The sequence below is a fragment of the Dipodomys merriami genome, unplaced genomic scaffold (genome assembly GCF_024711535.1).
Source record: "Dipodomys merriami isolate MVZ:Mamm:240054 unplaced genomic scaffold, mDipMer1.0.p SCAF_238, whole genome shotgun sequence".
NCBI classification, from domain to species: domain Eukaryota; kingdom Metazoa; phylum Chordata; class Mammalia; order Rodentia; family Heteromyidae; genus Dipodomys; species Dipodomys merriami.
The window spans coordinates 565140-590177 of record NW_027203804.1 but is presented as its reverse complement, the minus strand read 5'-3'; positions in this window follow the sequence as shown (position 1 = coordinate 590177).

Sequence of the window (25038 nt, the reverse complement as noted above, 5' to 3'; positions counted from 1 at the left end):
GTGTCTGCTTTGAGTTCAAGGTCTTTGATCCATTTGGAGTTGATTCTGGTGCAGGGTGATATATAAGGATCTAGCTTTAGTTTTCTACATGTAGTTAACCAATTTTGCCAGCACCATTTACTGAAGAGGCTGTCTTTCTTCCATTCTATTGTTTTAGTATCCTTTTCGAAGATTAGATGGCTATAGGTCTGTAGGTTCATTTCTGGGTTTTCAATTCTATTCCATTGATCCTGAGGTCTGTTCTTATGCCAATACCAAGCTGTTTTGATTACTATGGCTTTATAGTAGAGTTTGAAATTTGGTAATGATATTCCTCCAGCAGTGTTCTTTCCGTTGAGAAGTGTTTTTGCTATTTGGGGTCTTTTATTGTCCCATATGAATTTTTGGATTACATCTTCTATTTCCTTGAAGAATGAGGGTGGAATTTTGATAGGTATCGCGTTGAATTTGTAGATAGCCTTGGGAAGTATTGCCATTGTTACGATGTTAATCTTTCCATTCCAGGAGCATGGGAGGTTTTGCCATTTTTTAAGTTCTGTGTTGATTTCCTTTTTCAAGATTTTAAAGTTTTCATCATAGAGGTCCTTCACTTCTTTAGTTAAGTTAATTCCTAGGTATTTTATTTTTTGGGGGCTATTACAAATGGAGTTGCTTTCCTAATTTCAGCCACACTTTTCTCATTGTTGGCATACAGAAAAGCCATTGATTTTTGGGGGTTTATTTTATAACCTGCTACTTTGCCAAAGTTTTGAATCAGCTTGAGTAATTTGGGCGTGGAGTCTATGGGATTCTTTAAATACAATATCATGTCATCTGCAAAATGGGAGAGTTTTATTTCTTCTTTCCCTATTTGGATCCCCTATATGTCTGCATCTTGTCTTATTGCTGTAGCTAGGCATTCTAATACTAGATTGAAGAGAAGTGGAGAGAGTGGGCATCCTTGTCTTTTCCTGAGTTAAGAGGAAATGGCTTTAGTTTTTCACCATTGAGTATAATGCTGGCTGTAGGTTTGTCATATCCAGCCTTTATTGTATTGGGGAATGTTCCATGGATACCTAATTTTTCCAAAACCTTCATCATAAAAGGGTGTTGGAGCTTGTCGAATGCCTTTTCTGCGTCTATTGAGATAACCATGTGGTTCTTGTTCTTGCTCCTATTGATGTGATGAATAATATTAATTGATTTGCGTATATTGAACCAGCTTTGCATCCCTGAAATGAATCCTGTTTGATCGTGGTGTATGATTTTTCGGATGAATTGTTGAAATCGATTGTCCAAAATTTTGTTGAGAAGTTTTGCATCAATGTTCATCAAAGAAATGGGTCTATAGTTCTCTTTCTTTGATGAGTCCCTGCCTGGTTTTGGGATGAGGGTTATGATGGCTTCATAGAATGTGTTCTGTAGTGAGCTTTCTCTTTCAATTTCATTGAAGAGTTGGAGGAGTATTGGTGTGAGCTCTGCTTTGAAGGCCTTGTAAAATTCCGCTGTAAAACCATCTGGTCCTGGACTTTTCTTAGCTGGGAGCTCTCTTATTGCTCTTTCTATTTCAATGCTTGATATGGGCCTGTTAAGATAGTTTAACCCATCTTTGTTTAGTTTTGGCATGTCAATATTTGCTAGGAAGAGGTCCATTTCTGTCAATTTGTCGAACTTATTAGCATAAAGTTTTGAGAAGTATTCCCTTATAATGTTCTGAATCTTGGTTGTTTCCGTGGTGATGTTTCCATTCTCATCTCTGAGTTTATTAATTTGGGTGTGTTATCTTCTTTTTCTGATAAGATTTGCTAAGGGTCTGTCAATTTTGTTAAGTTTTTCAAAGAACCAACTCTTTGTTTTGTTGATTCTTTGTATAGTTTTTTTTGGATTCTAATTCATTTAATTCTGATTTAATTTTGATTATTTCTTTCCGTCTACTGGATTGGGGTTTATCTTGCTGCTCTTTTTCAAGAGGTTTAGATGTGTCATTAAATTGCTAGTTTCAGATCTCTCCAATTTGTTGATGTAGGAGCTCAGAGCTATAAACTTGCTTCTCAGTACTGCCTTTGCAGTCCCAGAGGAGCTGGTAATTTGTGTGTTCATTTTTGTTGAATAACATGAACATTTGAATTTCCTTTCTAATCTCTTCCATGATCCACTCGTGATTCAGCAGTGTGTTGTTTAGCCTCCATGTGATACCGGACTTTCTTTGGTGGCTTTTGGTGTTGAGTTCTAATTTTATTCCCTTGTGGTCAGAGAGAATGCAAGGTATACCTTCAATGTTTCTGAATTTAGACAAGTTTGCTTTGTGGCCTAGAATGTGGTCCATTTTAGAAAACATTCCATGTGCTGCTGAGAAAAACGTGTATTCTGATGCTGCTGGTTGAAATGTTCGGTAAATGTCTGTTAAGTCTAGTTGATCTATGCAGCTGTTTATATCTGCGGTTTCTCTGTTGAGTTTTTGCCGAGTTGATCTGTCTAGTGGGGAGAGTGGTGTGTTAAAATCCCCAACAATTAATGTCTTTGGATCTATATGGGATTTGATGGAAAGTAGTCTTTCTTTGATAAATTTGGGTGCTCCATTGTTTGGCGAATAGATATTTAGAATTGTAATATCCTCCTGAAGGAGAGATCCTTTAATTAGTATGTAGCGACCTTCTTTATCTCTTCTCACAATTTTTAATTTGAAGTCTATTTTATCTGATATTAGGATTGCAACTCGTGCCTGTTTATGAGGGCCGTTTGCTTGGTAGCTTTTGTTCCAGCCTTTAACATTGAAAATGTGTTTGTTTTTACGGGCAAGATGTGGCTCAGGCAGGCAGCAGATAGAAGGGTCTTGTTTTTTAATCCAACTAGACAGTCTATGTCGCTTAATTGGAGAGTTCAGTCCATTCACGTTAAGAGATAGGATTGAGAGGTATTTGGGAGTTCCTGCCATGTTATCTACCTTCTTGGGGGCTGCGAAAACTGGGTTCTTCCTATGGTTCTTGGATTCTCAGTTTGGGTGCAGTTTGTTGGCCTTTATTGTGGTCTTGTTGGTTTTCTATGTGTAGGACATCTTTAAGAATCTTTTGTAGGGCTGGTTTGGTGGAGATGTATTGTTTCAATTTTTCTTTGCTGTGGAAGCCTTTTATTTGGCCTTCAGTTATGAAGGAGAGTTTAGCTTGGTACAGTATTCTTGGTTGATAGTTGTTTGTTTTTAGGGCATGGCATACATCATTCCAGGCTCTTCTTGCTTTGATTGTCTCTGCTGAGAAATCTGAGGTGATTCTAATTGGTTTCCCTTTATAGGTGATTACCCTTTTCTCCCTGACAGCTTTAAGGTTCTTTTCCTTGTTCTGAGTTGATCCTGTGCTAACACACCAATCTTGAAATGGTCAAGAGAGCTAAAGAGAGACTTCTCAGAAGAAGAGATAAAAAAACAGCACAGAACCACCTGAGTAAATGTTCATAATCCCTGGCTCTAAAGGAAATGCAAATAAAAACAACTCTTAGATAACACTTTACTCCATTCAGAATGGCCCACATCCTAATTTCAGCCAATGACAAATGCTGGAAGGGAATCAAAGGAAGAGAAACATTACTGCATTGCTGGCGGTAATGTATATTAATATAACCACTTTGTAAAGCATTCTGTAGGTACCTCAGAAAGCTACATATTGACCTCTCCTATGAACTGGCCATACCACTTGCAGGCACCTACTCTGAACAACAGGAACCAGTATAAAAAGACACACATGTCAATGATTATTGCAGCACTGTTCACAGTAGCCAAGATATTCAAACAACCCAGATGAGCCACTACTGATAAGTGGATCCAAAAATAGTGGTACCTATATAAAATGGAATACTATGCAGCCTTTAGAAAGACAAAATAATGGCATTTTCAGGGAAATGAATGGAACTAGACCAAATTATTTGAGTGAGGTAAGCCAAGAATAACAAAACAAACGGCACAGGGTCTACCTGATATGTGGATTCTAAAGCCAAAATGCAAGAAGGTATGACAAAGTAAACAGGACTTGAGAAACAAAGGACAGCCACTCATTTTGTTGTATCACCATTAATGATTCCATGTTCTTGACCATGTACATAGTATTAATATGCACGCAATGGAGAGAAGCCAGGAGGAGGAACACAATAAGTGGAAAATGGAACAACATACAACAAAGTGGCCCATCAGCTGCACTGGATATAGAAGAAAAATAACTAAGCAACCCAAACACAGTGATGGGAAGGGAGGGATGATTGGGAAAGAGGTAAAGAGGGAATAGCCTACACTAAGCAAAAGCAAAAAAAATGTAAACATCATCTGAGGTGGGAAAAATAATTTCAATTGTCAAAGTTCATAGAATTAACAAACTTTAGACCATGATAACAATAATTTGCCTTGTCAAGGTTAAAATGTGTTTGTGGCTTTAACTAAGTATCACAATTCCACAGAACTCTGAAATATATGTAATCACCTATCTCAATTTTTACAAAATGTGTGAGAAGGGAAGGTTTATGAGGGATGAGTGACAATGTTGTCAGACACCTTGTATTCATATACTGTTTTGTAGAATGGAAACTTCTTTGTACAACTACTTAAAGATAATAATAAAAAGCGTTTAAAAATAAATAACTATTAGGATGACGATAAAAAAGTTCAAATATACAATAAGAAATTAAATCCACTTGGAAGGAAAATTTCTTTGGGGAGAGTAATGCAGTTTATTCTATAGCAAGTATCACTTCAGCATTAAATTCAAAAGCTAGACCTCAAGTAAATGAAATAAATTAAGAAATTGAGTTTAAAAAGGGAAAAAAGAAACTCCTCCCACTCTTCCTTACCTGGACAGCTGGTGAGGGTAAAATGCATCATGCTCCTGAATTGAAACCGAAATAGCAAAGACCTTACGTAGTCATGCTAACTTCACTGTTGCTTATTATATTAGTACGAAAACAGCATTAGATCCATCAGTCTCTAGTGAAATAGGCAGCCGACCCATATATAGAGAAGGCTACAAGATGGACTGTGCAGACACTCAAAGGATCCCTTAAGGATAAGACTTACTAAGTATTAATTAGTAATAACTAGTGTGTTTCTATAATTTACTTGTTTACAATAAAATTTACATTTTAAGCCTGTTCATTGAGTGGAGATATGGGAATTTTTAGCACTTGGTAGGAAGGAATCAAGGATTTGATTGGACATGAAAACCAGTGGGGGATGTATAAAGCAGCAAAGCCCTAATAATCAGCATGACCCACTAATCAATGTGGCCCCATGTCCTGGCCCACAGGAGTGCATGAGTCATGCCACCAAACGGGACAGGGTATGATGCTGGAGGGGGTAGTATGTCATCCTCAAATGAGCTGTGAAGAAGTTATTGAGGAATGCGCAGTTCATGAAGTGATGGTTGAAAACTGTTAGGCAGGAGACCCACTGGAGTGATAGAGGGCTTCAACCTATATATAGGCTGCATGGTCAGAGCAATGGAATTGGAGAAAATCAAGTGAAGACATGGAAGGAAGGAAGTGGTGAGATAGCAGGAGGGGAAAGACTTAGGAGAAGAGGAAGTTGAGGGAGTGCAGGAGGGGAAGGATGCCAATTGGCCACCAGGCCAGAGAATTGTAGGCCTGTGGATAGTGGAGAGGCCTAAAGAGAAGAAGGAAATGATGGAAGGGAAAAAGGGAAATGAAGGATATGTCTATAAAAAAGGAAGGAGTAAGAAAAAAACGAAAAAAGCCTTACCTATTGAAGTATGGAGTTTCAGAGATGATAATTTGGGTGGGTTGGTGGATTGCAGACTAACTATGTGCAGGGCTGCCCATTGGAGGTCTGAGATTTGGTGGTTGGGGCTGGCTTGTCACTGAGTGTACAGTCCAGGACAAGGTAAATGCAGGCCCATTGCTAGCGTAAATAAAGTTATCCTCAATGTGCCTCACTAGATTGTCTTGTACTTTATGTAACATAAGTATACGAGTTTACAAGTTAATAGTGTGAAAGGGCACGAATTTCGTAAAATGTTATGTGGGCATAATAGGTTTGCAAAATCCAATGGGACAGTGATATCACAATGGCAATATGATGTCACAATATAAAGTCATAATAAAATTTTGATGTCATAATTAGTTGATGCCATAATGGTGATGAGGTCACAATAGGTTTATGATGTTACAATGGATTGATGATGTCAAAATGGCATGCTAGGCTTTAATTTTCCTTAACTCCAAATGAGAATATAAATTCACAATGGGATTGTGAGATCTACGAAGTCATGCATTGGCCTAAACGTTATGAACTCCCAACAATTATGTAATGTCACAATGTGACATGATGTTCATGATATCTGACAGAGTGATGACATAATTTTCATGATATCAGAGTGCATTTCTAGTATCACATGTCATACCTGAAATAAGTAAAAAAAAAAACATTATGAGATCAAAAATGGCCTATGTATCAATAGGGCATAATGTCCAAGTTATGAGGAGAGGACCAGTTAATGATGTCACACTGGTGATTCTGCCTCGAAGGGTTTGTAATATTACAATGGTATAACTGATCTCAATTGTTAGACCACAATGATTATATGGGTAAACAACTGAACTTTTTTGTCACAAATGCCATATGCTGTTTCAAAGGTGCTAAAAGGTCATAACTGATTAAAACGTCACAATGTGATGGTGATGTCACAATGGCAATGTGATGATGCAATAGATTTGTGATATTACCCTGGTCATGAGGTCACCCATGGAATAGTGATGTCATTATGAGTTTGTAATATTACAATCACATGTCTGATTTCAATTGCTACTAGATTACAATGAGGATAAGAATTCCAGGAAGGAGCTAGAGGTCCTAAAACCCATGAATTTTCTAACATGTGATGTCATAAAAGGTTTGTGAAAACAGAATGGTAGAGTAATATCACAATGTCAATATGATGTCACAATATCATGTCATAATAAAGTGTTAAGGGAGTTCTGAGGAAGATGGAGGAGAAGCTGGAGGCTAAACAATCTCTCTCATAGAAAGCAGTTTTAGTGTTCCAGTGAACAGGCCTAGGTAGAGAATCACACCAAATGTGCCATCACAGTACAGAGAGTGTGGCCAGAGAGGGAAAATCCAGGCAAGGAGACAGATCTGAGCACTTGCTAGTAGCCGTGCCTGGAGTGGCTGCAGCGGCAGCACTGGCGGCAATAGCCATCATCCCTATAACAGAGAGATCCCAGGACAAAGGTGCCAGACACAGCGGACGAGTGGATTCTACTCAATACCACTAAGGACTGGGAAGGAGCAGATACCTTCATGCTTCAGATTGCAGACCCGAGAGGGCCCAGGAACCAAGATTCTGACATGAGTAGAACCCTGAAATCCTCACTCCCTCTCAGGGAGCAGAGGTGGGAATGCCAGCCCCCTCCCCTACCACCACTGGAGATGTCCATCATGGATACTGACAAAGGCCTTGCTGAGCAGCTCGCTCCAATTCAGGCCTTGGAAGAAAACAAGAGTCATTTTGCAAATCACAGGAATTAGAAGTGACCTGCCAGGCTCAGTTCCACCCAGGGGAAAGTCACCCCGCCCAGGCAGAGAGAGCTCTGCCCTCAGAGAAGCGACTTTCTTCACCCTGTAAACAGAGCCAGAAGCCTAGACAAACAATTGAAATTCAGTAAACATAAATTCTGAGAATGATTCAAAGCTGGACTCTGTGTCTCAAGAGCTAGCCCCTCAGAGAAAAGCTACTGTTTGATGAAAGGTCTCAACCCTACCCAGAACCTAGACTCATCACAGCATCTCCAAACTAGAGGAAATTCCCACTTCCCTCTTTTGGAATATTCAAAGCAGATCTCACTCCCATTGAACTAACCTGGGAGGAGGATCACGACATCCTGCCTAACAAAGAGCATTTTCTGCCTGCCCAAACAAACTGACTTAAGAAACCAATCAAGCCATAGGAAAACCAAACACCACAAACAGACCAGAGACTCGACCAAGAGACTGGTATGGACACAGGGGCGATACAGGTTTTTTCCATTCCCCGCCCCCCAAAAAAACTCAAAAAAACAAAGAACTCTTTTATGATTTTTTTTAATTTTAATTTTTTAAAGTGTTTTCTGTGAATATTTTTTTCTCATAATTTTTATTTTTGGTGTATGTGCGTGTGTGTGTTTAATATCTTTTGAACTTTTGGTCTTTTTATTGTTTTCATATTTTCTCTTTCTTTTTTGCATGCCTTAATTGCTGTTCAGCTCATCCCCAGATATATACCTGTTGTCAATTATTATACCTTATCCCCCATTTCATACGTAATTAATCCAGAAATTTATTACTCAATTCACAACCTCTTAGGCTTAAATTCTTTATGAGCAGTCTTATCTCTTTATACCTACATAATTTTCTGGCAACCAATTTATTATTTTTTATTTTTTAGTTTTTCATATCAACTTGCTGTCCTCCCTTCTTCTCATCCTATTCTTTTCTTCTCTCAATATCATTTCTTGAAACTTACATAAATTGTAAGTGTTTTACTTCTTAAATTTAAATTTTAGTTTTTCCATTTTTTCTTTAAAATATTCCTCCAATCATTCTGCCCAATCCATTTCCCTCTCAGAGATTAGGACTTGGTTATATTAACTCTCCTTTAATCTGTCCACATCCATCTAGTCCTATTTTCCCCCACATTTCTACCTAAAGCTAATAATTTCTGGTTTGCCAAATCCTTCTTTGCTGTTTGTAACTTATTAATCCATGGTTGTTTGATGTTGAATAGATTGTATCTGTTGAACTATGTTGTATTTGAAGCCATTTTGATTGTGCGACTACAGGACTCTGGTTGATGCTTGCCTTAAAATAGTATTCTAGCACAAAATTAGTGTTATTTTCATACCAAATTGGCAGAATAAGCTGGAAGAACACAAGAAAAATGGCAAGTCCACGTGTCCGAACTCCCATTCATGATAACCAGGTGACAGAATAGTTAATGAATAATCCTGAGGAGAGTTATCAAAAGTTCTACAAAAACTGCTGGTAAACATGGTGAATGAAATGATTGAAAACTTGCTAAGGACTCAATGTGAGTATGATAGGGAGCGAGAGGAGGCAAACAAAAATTAATACATAATCTTGTGAGCATTAGGAAGCTACTTAAAGATTAAAACAGGAATTGCATAAGCAGGCTGAGAACAGTCAAAGAGAAATACAGGGATAACATTAGAAGTCTGAAAACAATTATGGAGAATTATAGGAATTGTGTAAATGTGAGGAAACTTATCAAAGTATAATACAGGAATTGAGAGAGTGGGATGAGAATAGATGAAGATCAATACATGCATTCATGGAATCTATAAACAGACAGCTGAAACAGTTCAGAGAGACCACAAAAGGAATGATGAATGGAGCCCAACAGAAGGAATTGGAGTCCAAGGAAATCATCACCAATCAACTAAGTGATTTGAGAATAAACACTGAACACCAAACTAAGGAATTAAAGTTGAAACAATATGTAAAACAAGTCTCCAACAAAGAATTTGGAGCCATCAAAGCTGACCTATTAGAAGGAAGAGAAATAAAAAAACAAAGTAGAAAGACTTGACAGTAAGTTAGACCATGCAGAAGATCGAATCTTGGGGATTGAAGACAGCCTGGATATTGTAGAGAAAGAACATACAATTATCCAAGACAAATCCTAGAAATATGATCTTTTCAATATTTGGAAGACACCATCAGAAGGCAAATGTAAGGATACTGGGTATAAAGGATCACCTAGAGACAGAAGTTAATGGTCTAGGAAATTTACTTAACAGAATCCTAGCAGAGAACTTCCCAAACAGGCAAAGAAAGGCCTATTCAGATACAAGAAGATATTAGAACCCCTATAGACCAGCCCAGAACAGAACATCCCACCATCACATTGTAATCTGCACAGGATCAATTCAGACCAAGGAAAGGATCCTTAAAGCTGTCAAGGAGAACAGATCAATCGCCTCTAAAGGAAAAACAAGTAGAATAACCTCAGATTTCTCAGCAGAGATGAATAAAGCAAGAGCCTGGCATCATGTATGCCATGCCCTAAAGATAAATAAGTATCAGCCAAGAATACTGATCCCAGCTAAACCCTCCTTCATAACCGAAGGTCAAATAAAAACAGTCCATTGCAAAGAAAAATTGAAGCAAGATATCTCCACCAAACCAGCTGTACAAAAGATACTTAAAGATGTCCTACACATAGAAAACCAACAAGACCACAGTAAAGCGCGAGAAACTGCATTCAAGGAAATAAAATTACAACTCAACACCAAAAGCTACAAATGAAGTCCTGTACACATATAGGTTGAACAACAAACTGTTGAATCACCAATGGATCATGGAAGAGATTAGAAAGGAAATACAAATGTTCATGATATTCAACAAAAATGAACACACAAATTACCAGCTCCTCTGGGACACAGAATAGGCAGTACAGAGAAGCAAATTTATAGCTGTGAGTTCCTATATCAATAAATTAGAGAGATCTGAAACCAACAATTTAATAAGACATCTGAACCTCCTTAAAAAAGAGCAGCAAGATAAACCCCAATCCAAGAAATGGAAAGAAATAATTAAAATTAAATCAGAATGAAATGAATTAGAATCCAAAAACACCATATAAAGAATCAACAAAACAAATAATTGGTTCTTCAAAAAATTTAACAATATTGATAGACCCTTAGCAATTCTTACCAGTCAAAGAAGACAAGAGACCCAGATAAGCTCAAAGATGAGAATGGAAACATCACCACAGAAACAACCAATATTCAGAACAGTATAAGGGAATACTTCTCAAACCATTATGCTAATAAGTTTGAGAACCTGGCAGAAATGGACATTTTCCTAGCTAATATTGACTTGCAGAAACTCAACCAAGATAAGATAAATCAAGTAACATGACCATATCAAGCATAGAATAGAAAGAGCAATAACAAACTTCCCATCTAAGATAAGCCCAGGACCAGATGGATTTACATAGGTATTCTACAAGGCCTTCAAAGCAGAGCTCACACCAATTCTCCAAAAACTCTTCAATGAAATTGACAGAGAAAGTTCACTACAGAATTCTTTCTATGAAGCCATCATAATCTTCATCCCAAAGCCAGGCAGGGACTCATCAAAGAAAGAGAACTATAAACCCATTTTTTGATGAACATTGATGTAAAACTCCTTAACAAAATTTTGTCCAATCGACTTCAATATTTCATCCAAAAAATCATACACAACGATCAATCAGTATTTACTTCAGTGATGCAAAGCTGGTTAAATATATGCAAATCAATTAATGTAACTCACTACATCAACAAGAGCAAGGATAAGAACCACATGGTTATCTCAATAGATGCAGAAAAAGCATTAGACAAGATCCAACACCCGTTTATAAAGAAGGCTCTGGAAAAACTATGAATCCAGAGAACATTCCTCAATACAATAAAGGCTGTATATGACAAACCTACAGCCAGCATTATACTTAATGATGAAAAACTAAATCCATTTTCTCTTAACTCAGGAAGGAGACAAGGATGTCCACTCTGTCCACTTCTTTTCAATCTAGTATTATAATGACTATCTACAGCAATAAGATGCTAATAAAAATGGGATCCAAATAGGGAAAGATGAAGTAAAATTCTCCCTCTTCGAGATGACATGATCCTGCATTTAAAGAATCCCACGGAACCACTCAGAAATTACTCATGCTGATTCAAAACTTTGGCAAAGTAGCAGGGTATAAAATTAACTCTCAGAAATCAATGACTTTTCTGTATGCCAACAATGAGAATAGCGTGGCTGAAATTAGGAAAGCAACTCCATTCATAATACCCAACAAAAATAAAATACCTAGGAATTAACTTAATCAAAGAAGTGAAGGACCTTTTTGACGAAAACCTTAAAAACCTGAAAAAGGAAATCAAAACAGAACTTAGAAAGTGGCAAAAACACCCATGCTCCTGGATTAGAAGGATCAACATCATGAAAATGGTAATACTTCCCAAGGCTATCTACCAATTAATGTGATACCTCTCCATATTCCAACCTCATTCTTCAAGGAAATAGAACAGGCAATCCAAAAATCCATATGGAACAATAAAGGAACCCGAATAGCAAAAGCAATCCTCAACAGAAACAACAGTGCTGAAGGAATATCAAAACCAAATTTCAAACTGTACTACAAAACCATAGTAATCAAAACAGCTTGGCACTTGCACAAAAACAGACCTCAGTACCAATGGAATAGAATTGAAAACCCAGAAAATGAACACACATACCTATAGCCACCTAATATTCGAGAAGGGAGCTAAAAAATAGAATGGAAGAAAGACAGCCTCTTCAGTAAATAATGTTTGCAAAGTTGGTTAATCATTTGTAGAAAACTAAAGCTAGATCCTTATATATATCACCCTGCATCAGAATCAATTTCAAATGGATCAAAGACCTCGGAGTCAAAGCAGACACACTAAAAACATTACAGGACAAAATAGGAGATACTCTAGGTATCCTTGGAACAGTACTAAATTTTCTTAATAGAGACCCATGAACACAACAAATCAAAGAAAGGTTGGAGAAATGGGATTGCATGAATTGCAGAGCTTCTGCATGGCAAAGGACAAAGCTCACAAGATCAATAGAAATCCCACGTATTAGGAGAAGATCTTCACTAGCCATAAAAGGGACAAGGGTCTCATATCTAAAATATACATGGAACTCAAAAAATTAAATCCCCCAACAACAAATCCTCAAAGAAAATACTGCCCAATAAATAAGTGGGCTAAAGACTTACAGAGAATCTTCGCCGAACAGGAAAGTAGGATCGCCAATAGACACATGAAGAAATGCTCAACCTCCCTAGCCATAAAAGAAATGCAAATCTAAACAACACTGAAATATAACATCACTCCAGTTAGAATGGCTATAATCAAGAACTCTAATAACACCAGATGCTGGATGGGATGTTCGTGAGATTGTAAACTTGTTCAACCACTTTGGAAAGTAGTATGGAGTTTCCTCAAAAGACTAGACATAGAGCTCCTTGATGACCCAGCAATCCCAGTTTTGGGCATTTACCCAAGCAATCAAAAACAAGAACATACTAAAGCTACCAGCACAACTCTGTTCATTGCAGCATTATTTACCATAGCTAAGATATGGAACCAACCCCGATGCCCCTCAGTAGATGAATGGATCAAGAAAATATGGTATATATAAACAATGAAATTCTATGCCTCCATCAGAAAGAATGAAATTGCCACATTTGTTAGGAAATGGAAAGACTTGGAAAAAATTAAATTAAATGAAGTAAGCCAGGCACAAAGAAATTTAGATCCCATAGTTTCCCTTATTTGCAATAACTAATTTATGTCTGAGACAAGCAGAAACGGTCACATACGTTGATGTTAGGCGAAATGAACCCCATGGTAAGTACTCAAATTGTTTTTCTTTCTTGCTATGGTTTCTAGCATACTTAAAAGATGATTTCTCTGTTGTTTTGAATGTTCCTACTCCACGGTATACCCCATGTTTTCAGTATATTTGACGTTGGTATAATTTGGGGAGGGGAAGGGAAAAACCAATTGGGATACAGGATGACCCATTGCAACAATGACATGGACAAGTCGTTATGTTGATAACCAATCCTTATAACTTTGGTGTGGAGTGGGGGTGGGGTGCAGAGGGGAAGATGGAAATGGATGGGAAGGGGAAACAAAGGAGTAGGCAACGATGACTGACAAGAAATGTACTCATTACGGTAATCATATAATTGTCAACCCTCTGTATGTATTTTTACAATAAAAAATCATGAAATAATAAAGTAAAAATACATGTCAATTTTTTGTCGGTCATGGGGCTTGAACTCCGAGCCTTGGCACTGTCCCTCAGCTCTTCAGCTAAAGGATACCACTATACCACTTGAGCCACAGTGCCATTTCTAGTTTTCAAGAGTTATATTGGAGATAAGAGTCTCACAGACTTTTCTGCACAGGCTTTGAACCACTGTCCTCAGATCTCAGACTTTTGGGTAGCTAGGAACATAGGCATGAGTCAACAAAGCCCAGATCCAAGACAATTTAAAAAAAGCAAGCTTATTGATACTTCTGGCTTTTTCCAAGAAACAGTCTTACTTTTTCAGCATTAGTTTAGATGTAACTGTGAGTTTTTTAATAGAATCAAATATGTTTCATTATTACTAAGTATCTTACAAAAATCCAATGTAATTGACTTTCCACAAAGTCAATTATCACATACTATATTACTCACTATTATTGTTAGAGTCTATATTACATATAATGTGAAGTGACCAATTTCATATGAATTAGTAGATGCTATTTTAGCATTATAAATTCACATCTGTGATTTTAAACGAAGGAAAGAATATTTTAAAGTTAAAATGACATATGAATGTGTAGTGTGTCCCAACTGAACCAAAAATTCTGAGTTCATACAGACAAAATTATTTTCTTTCCACTAAAGATTTTGAAGTAATACTATTAGAAATAGTGAGGCAAAAGGAGGAAAAATTAAAATCATGTCAAACATTGTGTCTGTTATTCTGCTAACCCTTCCTCTTTGATGACCTGCCAATTCCCAGTTGTCACAAAGCTTCAAGTGTCTCTCTTAGAATTCTATTTGGAAAAGTTCTCAATCACTGATTCTTTTTGTACTTTCTGTTATATAAAACAAAATATAGACACAAAACAATTGAAATAAAATGCACACATATGTTGAAGTCACCACAACTGGAAAAAGAACCAACAAAGTAGAACTCCCCCAGGAACAAAACCCTGTTGTGTCAGTTTTTTTTGGAAAGCACAAATAACTCAAATACATGTTAACTTGGAGTAGAGCAATAAAGATAACTGTGTCTCAGAAATACGCTTGTTTTAATTTGTAATTAAATTAATCTAGATGAACCTAATATAGCAAATCCCTTAAATGGATAAAATTGTTTAAAACAAATGTCACTATATGTGGAGTGAGATCTGCACATATTTAAAAGAATAAAATAACGAAATCATGACATACTTTAAAAATTGTGAAATGCTATGAATAGGTCCAATAATATCCATATTGAAAACTAATTCCTACTGCTTTAACAAGAAAAAATGTGCAACTCACACAATCTGAACAGTGTACATGAGTCTACATAATTTTAAACTAATCCAAATTACACATTGTAGAAGACTGAATGTGGGTTATATAAAGGAAAACTTCAACACATGATATAAATGAATTAAAAAAATCTCATGAAAAGAGAGAAGTAGTTACTGGAAAATTCTAGTTTAATAAATGGTGGTCAAAATCTTTCTAGCACTGAAAAAATTGCACAACTATTTAGTTAGATCCAGAAAAAGATGCAAGTTACTCAAGCTTATTTGAAACTTCGGCAAAGTAGCAGAATGCTGACTCTGGCAAGGAATTCATTTCCTCTTTGATCTGACAAATAAATATATGAAAGAACATAACTTCCCCAACCAAATATCAAGACCTAACTAAACATATAACCAGAAAAGTCATCATGTAAGCCGTATTGCAACTGGGGTAAAATTGAGATACCACTTTACCCCAATTAGAATGGCTATAATCAAGAACTCTAGTAACAAGAGATGCTGGACGGGATGTGGACACAAGGGAAACTTAATGCATTGTTGGTGGGAGTGTAAACTTGTTCAACCACTTTGGAAAGCAGTATGGAGGGTCCTCAAAAACTCCACATGGACCTCGCCTATAACCCAGCAATCCCACTTTTGGGCATTTACCCAAATGTTCACAGACAAGACCACACTAAAGCTACCAACATGACTATGTTCATTGCAGCCTTAATTACCTTAGCTAGGATATGGAACCAACCCAGATGTCCCTCAGTAGATGAATGTATCATGAAAATGTGGTATATATACACAATGAAATTCTATGCCTCCATCAGAAAGAATGACATTGCCCCATTTGTTAGGAAATGGAAAAACTTGAAAAAGTGATATTAAGTGAAGTAAGCCAGGCTCAAAGAAACATATGTCCTATAGTTTCCCTTATTTGCAATAACTAGAATATATCTGAGTCAAGCAGAAAAGGTCATATAAGTCGATGTTAGGGAAATGACCCCTAAGATATATATTCAAATGTTTTTTTTCTTTAATGCAATTGTTTCTAACACATTTATAAGATGATTTCTCTGTTGCTTTGTATGTCCCTCCCTCACTGTATAACCTGTGCTTTCACAGTATTTGATGTCGGTATAATTTGTGGAGGGGAAGGGAAAAAACAAATCGTTTAAATAGGGATAGAGGTGGATCCATTTCAACAATGAGATGTACAAGTCGTTATGTCGAAAATGAACTTTACAACTTTGGTGGGGGCGGGGGAAGATGGGGATGCAGGAGGAGAATGGGAAAGGATAGGAAGGGAAAACAAAGGAGGAGGCTACAATATTTGATAAGAAATGTACTCATTATTTACCTATGTAATTGTAACCCCTCTGTATAGTATTTTCACAATGAAAAAGAAAAATCAGTGATACTGATTCTGTATTTATTGTAAATGTTGATTTTTTTCATTAATTATTTCCTTTAGCTTGCTTTTTAAAAAAACACTGTGTTAAATGATGTAAATCTTGGTAACTAATTTTGGATGCCTCCTTAAATTTTGTTCTGAGTGTAATGTTTCACTGTAGTTCCTAACCCATGAAATGATGTTGATTACAAAAAAAATTCTAATAGCCATTGTTTATAATACACTAAATCCCTTAAGCATGACAACAATAAGCATTGGTTAACATTTGGATATCAGGGTCTCATGATTGATGAGGCCTGTCTGCATGAGTATCATTGTACCTAAATTCCTCAACATAAATTTAGCCACTGTTAAAAATTGTTTAAATCTTTGTCACCCTCAGAGATTAAATCTGAATATAAAGCCTAAGGAAAATGATAAAGTAAGAATTTAGATTTTCTAGATATAAAGTAACATTATGCATCATAGATTACCTCATTGGTTTAAAATCAACCTATCTCTCCAAAACATTCTAAGTATTTCCTTAAAATGTGTATTATTCTCATGAAGGGAATGGAGAATGTGAAAAGAGGACTAACCAAGCATTGCCTTCAAATATACGTAATTTGAATTTACCTCTACAATTCGCTATAAGCATTTCTGATATAAAAAAAGTTTGAATAATTGATTTTCTGGTCAGGTATAATATATCCTAGTTTCATATACTAAACTACATTCCGAAAATGGTATATGCTGATTAACTAAAGAAAGTCCTGGAAGAAAAAATGGCATCTCTATACTATGTGATGCCCAGTTCTTAGGTATTTCATTCTGCCTACATTTAATGAATGTGATTGTTTAAATCCTTCATAAGGTATTAATTAAAATAGATCAGTGTCCTATAATATAATTGTGTATGATTTTATCCTAGAATGATTCAAGGATTGCCCATTCAATCATGACAAACATCACATTCCATTGGTATTCATATGGATTGGAACGAGTTACTTAGGATCTCCTGCCATTTTAAGGTGGCAGGATCAGGATTCGAACTATGGGCTCCAGCTCCCACCACTTAAACCTGAGGATAGGGAACTCACCTGTCTGTCCAAGAACATCATCAACACCAGTGATTAGGCAGGCACAAGTGGCTCTCAGCATTCCTCCTTGATACTTACAAGGCTGTGATAGGAGGATCATTGTCAAAGTCACCCTAGGCAGAAAAGTTCTTGAGCCCCCTTTCCTACTTCAGTGCCAACAAGCCAGAAGTATGGCCGTATGGCTCCAGTTGTAGAGAGCTAGCCTTAAGCAAAAGCAGCTCATCGACTGTGCCCAGATCCTGAGTTCAAGGTCTGGAACTGACAACAAACAGACATGCAGAACAATCTGTGCAGCCATCCAGCTAAAGCAGATCACCCTCAGCAGCCTTTATTCACATTTTATAATGAGGCCAATGCAGAAACAGCACAAACCAGGCAGGGAAAGAGAAGATGAGGTTTCTTAGAAGTAACGGATACTCAGAAAATGTAGCTTGGGAACATAAAATGGTAGCATACTTATGTAAAAATTACCATTTAAAAAAAAGATGAGGGGGCTGGTAATGTGGATAACTGAGAGAGTTCTTGCCTACATGCAAGAAGCCTTGGGTTCGATTCCTCAGTAGCACATACACAGAAAAGCCAGAATTGTTCTGTGGCTCAAGTAATAGAGAGCGACAGAGAGTGCCCTGGCCTTGTGTTCAACCAAGAACTGGCAAAGAGATAGCTAGGTATTTGGGTATGTAGCTAGGTACGTAGATACATAGATACATAGAAACATAGATACGTAGATACGTAGATACATAGATATATACATAGAAAGATGATAGATGAATCTGGTTTTGGATGTCAGGAGGAAAGAAGGGCTTTCGTAACTGTTTTCTGCGTTCAAATACAATGTTACCCTGGAGTTCATCCTGCTAACAAGGCTAAGGCTTAGACCCTGAGAACTTCATTTGAACCCAGGATTGGTCAATAATGTTTCTTTGCTGCTTCTATATCTGGAGAAATCTAAGAACATTTAGAGTGCAAGCAACTTATCACAAAGGAAAATACAGGAAACTCTTGAACTTCTGACATGTCAGCAGTGGAAGTAAGAGTGTCATAGACTTTCCTGCCCTGGCTGGCTTCACCCTGTGATCTTGAGACCTCAGCCTCCTGAGGTAGGATGACAGGTGTGAGGTACTGGTGCTGTGCTAGGTTCATAACTGTAATGACATTGACAATACAAGTCAACTGTTCATCACAAAGGGCTTTGGGAGCATATTAAGTCTTTCAACAATGGACCTTTCAGAACCCTGTAGGACACAATGTTGTAATGCTAGAGTTTAAGAGGCTGGGCATATGGATGTACTACACTTGAACCTTGAGCTCTGACTCCAATTCTGGTGTACCTCAGCGTTCATTTCCAGAGAATGCTCTGCTAATCAGCAAATAGGAAAATTAATTTGATTGACTGACACTTTTTTCCAGTTGTGTGTCTCAAACTCAAATCTGGGCAATGTCCCTGAGCCCTTCAGCTCAAGGTGAACACTCTACCACTTGAGTTAAAGTGCCACATGTGGTCTTTTTGTGGTTCATTGGAGATAAGAGTCTAACAGGCTTTCCTTTCCTAGGCTGTATTTGAACTGTGGTCTTCAGATCTCAGCCTCCTGAGAAGCTAGGTTTCCAGTTGTGAGCCACTGGCATCTGGCCTATTGTTTCACACAGTCCTGGGGCTTGTTCTAAGGGCCTGGGTACTGTCTCTGAGCTTCTTTTTCTCAATTCTAGCACTCCACCACTTGAGCCAATCCACAGCTTCTAGGTTTTTCTGAGTATGTGGCACTGAGGATTCAAACCCTGGCATTCATGCATGTTGAGCAAGCTCTATACTACTAAGCCACATTCCCACCCCCACCCTTACAATTTTATCCCACAACTTGCCTATCCTTAAGAAAAGGCTTCTGAGTATAAATCATCTAAAGAAATCCCTGAGGAAGTTGTCAAAAGATAAATAAGGCAAAACTCACATTTGGGAGAGACTCTAAACATGTGATGACTGTGAATAATGCCTCCATTTAATTATGTATGATGTTTCAACACTTAATAAAGTATTAATGAAAAACGAGTCAATGACCTAAATTATTTTGTATAATTTTATAATAGATGTACAAAACATAATAAATATTATGTGTATAATAATTCTAAATACAATAAACTGTAAAATGTATAAGATAAAATATACACAAAAATCAATAAAAATCATAATATGTAATATACATACATATGCAAATATATCATATATTACACATATATAGAAATATTTTTTCCATTGCAGATCCTTCATTCAGAACTCTAGCCTGAATTTCTTTTCCTCCAGGACAGTGAGCTTTGCGTTCATCCTTAGTGCAAAAGAGTTACCTGGAATGTGAGATCAAATCCCAGCAATGATGGAAATACTGCCCCCAGTTCCAAGACAGTGACTTAATTTTTTTTTAAATCAAGCAGTTATGCCTATTTAGTTCCATACTGAACATTAAAAAATAGCTGTGTAGAATTTTGTACATCTATTCAGACATTTTTCCCTTACCCCCAAAATGCTTCTCTGAGCATGACTTTTTTCATTTTTTATTGTAAAAATATTATACAGATGGGTTACAGTTAAAAGAGCAAGGTAATGAGTATATTTCCTATTGAACATTGTTGCCTCCTCCTTTGTTTTCCCCATAACATCCTTTCCCTCCAATCTCCACATCTACTCCCCCTGCCGATCTCAGTGACAATTTTTTATTTTTGGCTTTGCACAGGGTTTGATCTCAAGTAGTGGCAATTCTGCACTTTCCCTCACACTGCGACACATTTACCAAGACCCTGAGTTCAAATCCAAGGCTAGGAAAGAAAAATGGTAGAAATTCCAAACCAGGGAGCTTTGTTTTTTATTTTAGTTAAATGATTAATTAATTTTTGAATTTATTCTTTATTTTGCCAACATGGGGTTTGAACTCAGGTCGTGCAACTCTGCCTCAGCTTCGATCGCTCTAGGCTGGGGTACAACCTTTGGACCTATAGCCGATCTTGGGCTCTTAGGCCCAGAGGGCTTGCACGAAGAAAAAAAAGTAGGATACCACAAAGAGTGGTGAGTTGCAGAGGGCTGGGGGTTTACATTTTTTTCTTTGCAAGGTGACCATCCTGGGTCTGAATGACACAGCTGCAATTGGACCTGACCAGCCATTGCTGAAGGCTGGTGGGCTATCAGGGAAGCCATAGGCTTACCTGTCAACATAGGCCCTGGTTTCAAATCCAGGTCCTGACATCTACCAATGGAAGGATATTACAAGAGACTCATTCCTGTGCATAGGAATACCTATTGAAAGATTACTTCATGCTTCAGTCTAGTCTAAAATTGGATGCAATAATCCTATCATGCAGATTGATCTTAATTAATATTTTATTGAACATGAAAAGAATAATATTACTTCAATGGCAGTATAATAAATGCCTAAGAGTTGGTAGGAACATCATAGTAGGTTTCATTCAATCATAAACAGACAGATCTGGTTCCCCTTTCCAATATGTATTTATTTGTATACCATCATCTCTTTATCCATGTATCACTGTTTTGGCCAAAACTGGGGCTGGATCTCAGCACTTGGGAACCATCTGATAGCTTCATTGGCTAGAGGTTGCTGTGCTCACACTCATCCATTCATGAATTGGGCCTGATAGGTCCTGACTTCAGATCCGAGCACTGCCAAAAATTTAATCTTGGAGTAAGAAGACGAGTGTGACACATGTTTTCCTTTTCTCGGAGAGTCCTGATGGATATCAGGCATGATGGATATCATATCTACAAATCTGGATGCTGTGTGATAGGATGTAAACAATGTAATAAATCGTAGCGGTGTCATCAGAGTCAATAAAATAAATGGTAAATAAATGAATAAAACCAGAAATAAAATGAATAACTACACCAAACACAATATGGACTGAATATCTGCATGGAAGTATAAATCCTATGTTTAAAATGGATGTAAAGGGTATGTTTTCCCAGCCTGAAGCTTGAATTCAGGCCTCGGGAACAGGCCTGACTTTCTTGTCTTCAAGCACGGTCAGATTCCCTTCTCTCACAGTGCTGCATATTTACCCAGACCTTGAGTTCAAATTCCAGGCCTTGCAGAAAAAATGGTACAATTGCAAACCAGGGGGCTATTTTTTTTAATGGCTGGATATTGGGGAAGCCATTGTCCTGCACGATAACTTAGGTTGTAAAACCTGGAGAATCAAAAGTTGAGGAGGTGACGCCTCCACAAATTGAGCATCTCAGAGATGGAGAGGTGCCCCAGACCTAGAGGGATGTGGTTCTGCGAACACTCTCAGAGGCTGAGATCCACAGGGGGAAACTCCCGCTGCAGGAGTGGTAACCCCTTTGAAGGTGCCCGGCACACACAGCAGCTCACTGGCAGACAGAGCTGGAGCCACAGGCCTCCCACCCCATGAACTGCCACCAGAGCAGGCGTGGGGATGGGAAGTGGGATATTTGGGCATCCTAGAACAAAATCTGCTTCATCCATGACCTGCATGATGACCTGGACTTCCATAGTCCAGAGGATGAGCACCAGCATTGATGCAGCCAGCTGTTGGCACACATCTGCACTGTCTTGGAGTCCCTCATGGCATGTAAAGAGCAGATGTTCATCCTGGATGAACTGTGTTGGGAGAAAGTCAAGCGCATGTGCTGGCTCTCCCAGGAGAAGTTGGAGAAAAGAGAGCTGGGGGAGCTGCTGTCCCTTCTTTCAGGGGAAGGAGTGGATAGAGGGCTCCAGATGCCAGCACAGGATGAGCCCCCACCACCGCAGGTGCTTCAGATGCCTCAGGCTCTGGGGTGGGCAAAATGAGGGAGGAGCAGAAAGGTTTTGAAAAATTGCAACTTCAAGACAGCTTGGAAACTGCCAGAGGAGAGGTCTTGGTTCACGGCTCTGTAGATGACTCCCCTATGCAGCACATCCTGCAGCAGATGTCCCACATCCAGAGCTGCTTACAGCTGGCGGGCTTGGTCAAGGAGTGCTCGCTTTCTTTTTTCTGTAGACCGATGTGGATTATGACTCTCTATGTGACATAATGATTCTCAAAAGCCACGGCAGCCACCAGAAATAGGTGGCCAGGCAGCCTTCTGTCAGGCCTCCATCTGCCGGGTGATGGGAAGTGTAAACTGCAGGTCAGGTAGGGCAGAGGCTACCGGGAAGCGGCCCAAATTCAAGGGACATCTAATAGCCCATTGGTGGCCAGGGAAGAGACCCATGTTATGCTTATCTCAAACAATAAATTGTTTTCAAAGGGAAGAAAAGCCTCCAACAAAGATTTTTTCTTCCAGTCGTGGGGTTTGAACTCAGGGCCTTGCCTCTGTCCCTGAGCTCTTTTTGGTTAAGGCTGGCTCTCTACCAGTTGAGTGTTTTCTGAGGGTTCATCGAAGATAAGAGTCTCACATACTTTCCTGCCCAAGCTGACTTGGCACCATGATCCTCCAGATTTCAGCTTCCTGAGTATCTAGGATGACAGGTATGAGCCTCCAGTGCCCAGCTTGTGATGCCTTTTGAAGGCATCTTGTCGAGTCTGTAAAAAGAGTCCCAAAGGGCCTGGATAGACCATGACCCAAATAAGGAGCTGTGATGGAGGAAAACTGACCTTCTAGCCATTCTGTTCTCCACAATTAAAGACGCCAGATGGTGTTGTGTGCATCAAACACCTAGGCCAACAGCCACCAGGCTTAGTGGGGAATAGGTAGAGAATACCTGAAGATTGCAGTGTAGAAATCTCTGATTTTGCATGCATGTGGTGTGTGTGTGTATGTGTGTGTGTGTGTGTGTGTGTGTGTGTGTGTGTGTGTCTGTGTGTGTCTGTGTCTGTGTCTGTGTGAGAACTCAGGGCCTAGGCTCTATCCCTGAGTTTTCTTGGTAAATCCTAGTGCTCTGCCACTTGAGCCACAGTCCCACTTGCTTTTTGATGGTTAATTGTAGGTAAGAGTCTCAAGGACTTTCCTGTCCAGGGTGGCTTGGAAGCATGAGGGGCCCCAGGTAAACAAGAGTAAACAGAACTCACAGGTACAATCCCTATGGTGGGCAACTCCTGCCCCCTGCTAGCCAGACATGGAACATGAGAGACTGTGCCATCCTCCTCTAGAGTTCAATTGGGGGAAGTAACCAGGGCCAAGCTGACTTTTGCTCACCCTGGGTACTGATGCCAGAGCAGGTCTGTTCCACCCTAGGCCAAGAGAGCTCCAGGAGGCCCGGCTCCAAGGGCACAAGGAAGGGAGGGGTCAGCTCCTGGCCAAGTTAAGAGCCTTTGCCCACAGACACCCCAACTCGGCCTTCCTGATCACCATAAGACCTGTCAAAGAACAACCCCCCAAAAACAAAATTGGAGCTGTGGGTCAAAGTGCTAGAGCTCTAGCATTGAACCAAAGAGCTCAGGGACAGGGACCCCAAGCTTTGAGTTCAAGACCCCCAGCTAACCCTCCCCCATAAAACACAGGTTGGCTAAAGTAAACTTGTAGGATTTGTAAAGTGTTTCTGAAGAATGGTGATAAAAAAAAGAAAACACCCTAATTCTAATGACAGCTGAACTTGTGACCTACAGCTATGTGCTGAGTTGTTCACAGGGTGCTGTTTGCTGAGGCTTTCCCACACGGAATTTTGTGCTGAGTCCTTAAAAAGGTGCTGTTTTCTGAGTCATCCCAAAGAGTGCTATGTGCTGAGTCCCTGAGAAGAGTGGGCCATGCTGGGCTTTTCAAAATGTGCTGTGTGCTGAGTCCATTACATAACATTCTATATGCTGAGTCCTTCAAAAGTTACAGTGTGCCAATTCACCCCAAAGGGTGCTGTTATGTGCTGAGCCCTTGAGAAGTGAGGGAGGAGGTGAATTTTTCAAGTGCTTTGTGCCAAGACCTTAAAATAGAGTGCTCTGTACTGTCTCTGGGCTTAGTCCTTCGACAGTGTGGTATGTACTGAGTCCTTCCACACTGTAGTAATGTGCTGAGTCTTTCAAAATTGTGCTATCTGCTAAGTTTTTGAAGGGTGCTGTAAAGCACTGAGTGCTTTACACAGGGTGCAATGTACTCAGTCCTTTAAAGGGAGCTGTGTGTGTCTTAACACAGGATGCTATGTACTAAGTCCCTGGGAAAGAGTGCTTTGTGCTTGAGTTTTTCATAGCATGCCATGTGCTGATCCTTTACACTATTGGCTATGGACTCCCTCATTCAAAGGGTGCTGTGTGCTGAGTCCTATACACACGGTACTATATGCTGAGTCATTAAAAGGGAGCTGTGTGCTGAGTCCTATACACAGGTGCTTTGTGCTGTTTTTAGAAGTGTGCTGTGTGCTGAGTCATCTCAAAGGGTGCTATGTTCTGAGTCCTGGAGAGGCAGTTATCCCCAACAATCACACACACACACACACACACACACACACACACACACACACACACACACACACACACACACACACACACACACACACGGGTCACTGTACACCTGCTTGGTGTGTAGAGTGGAGG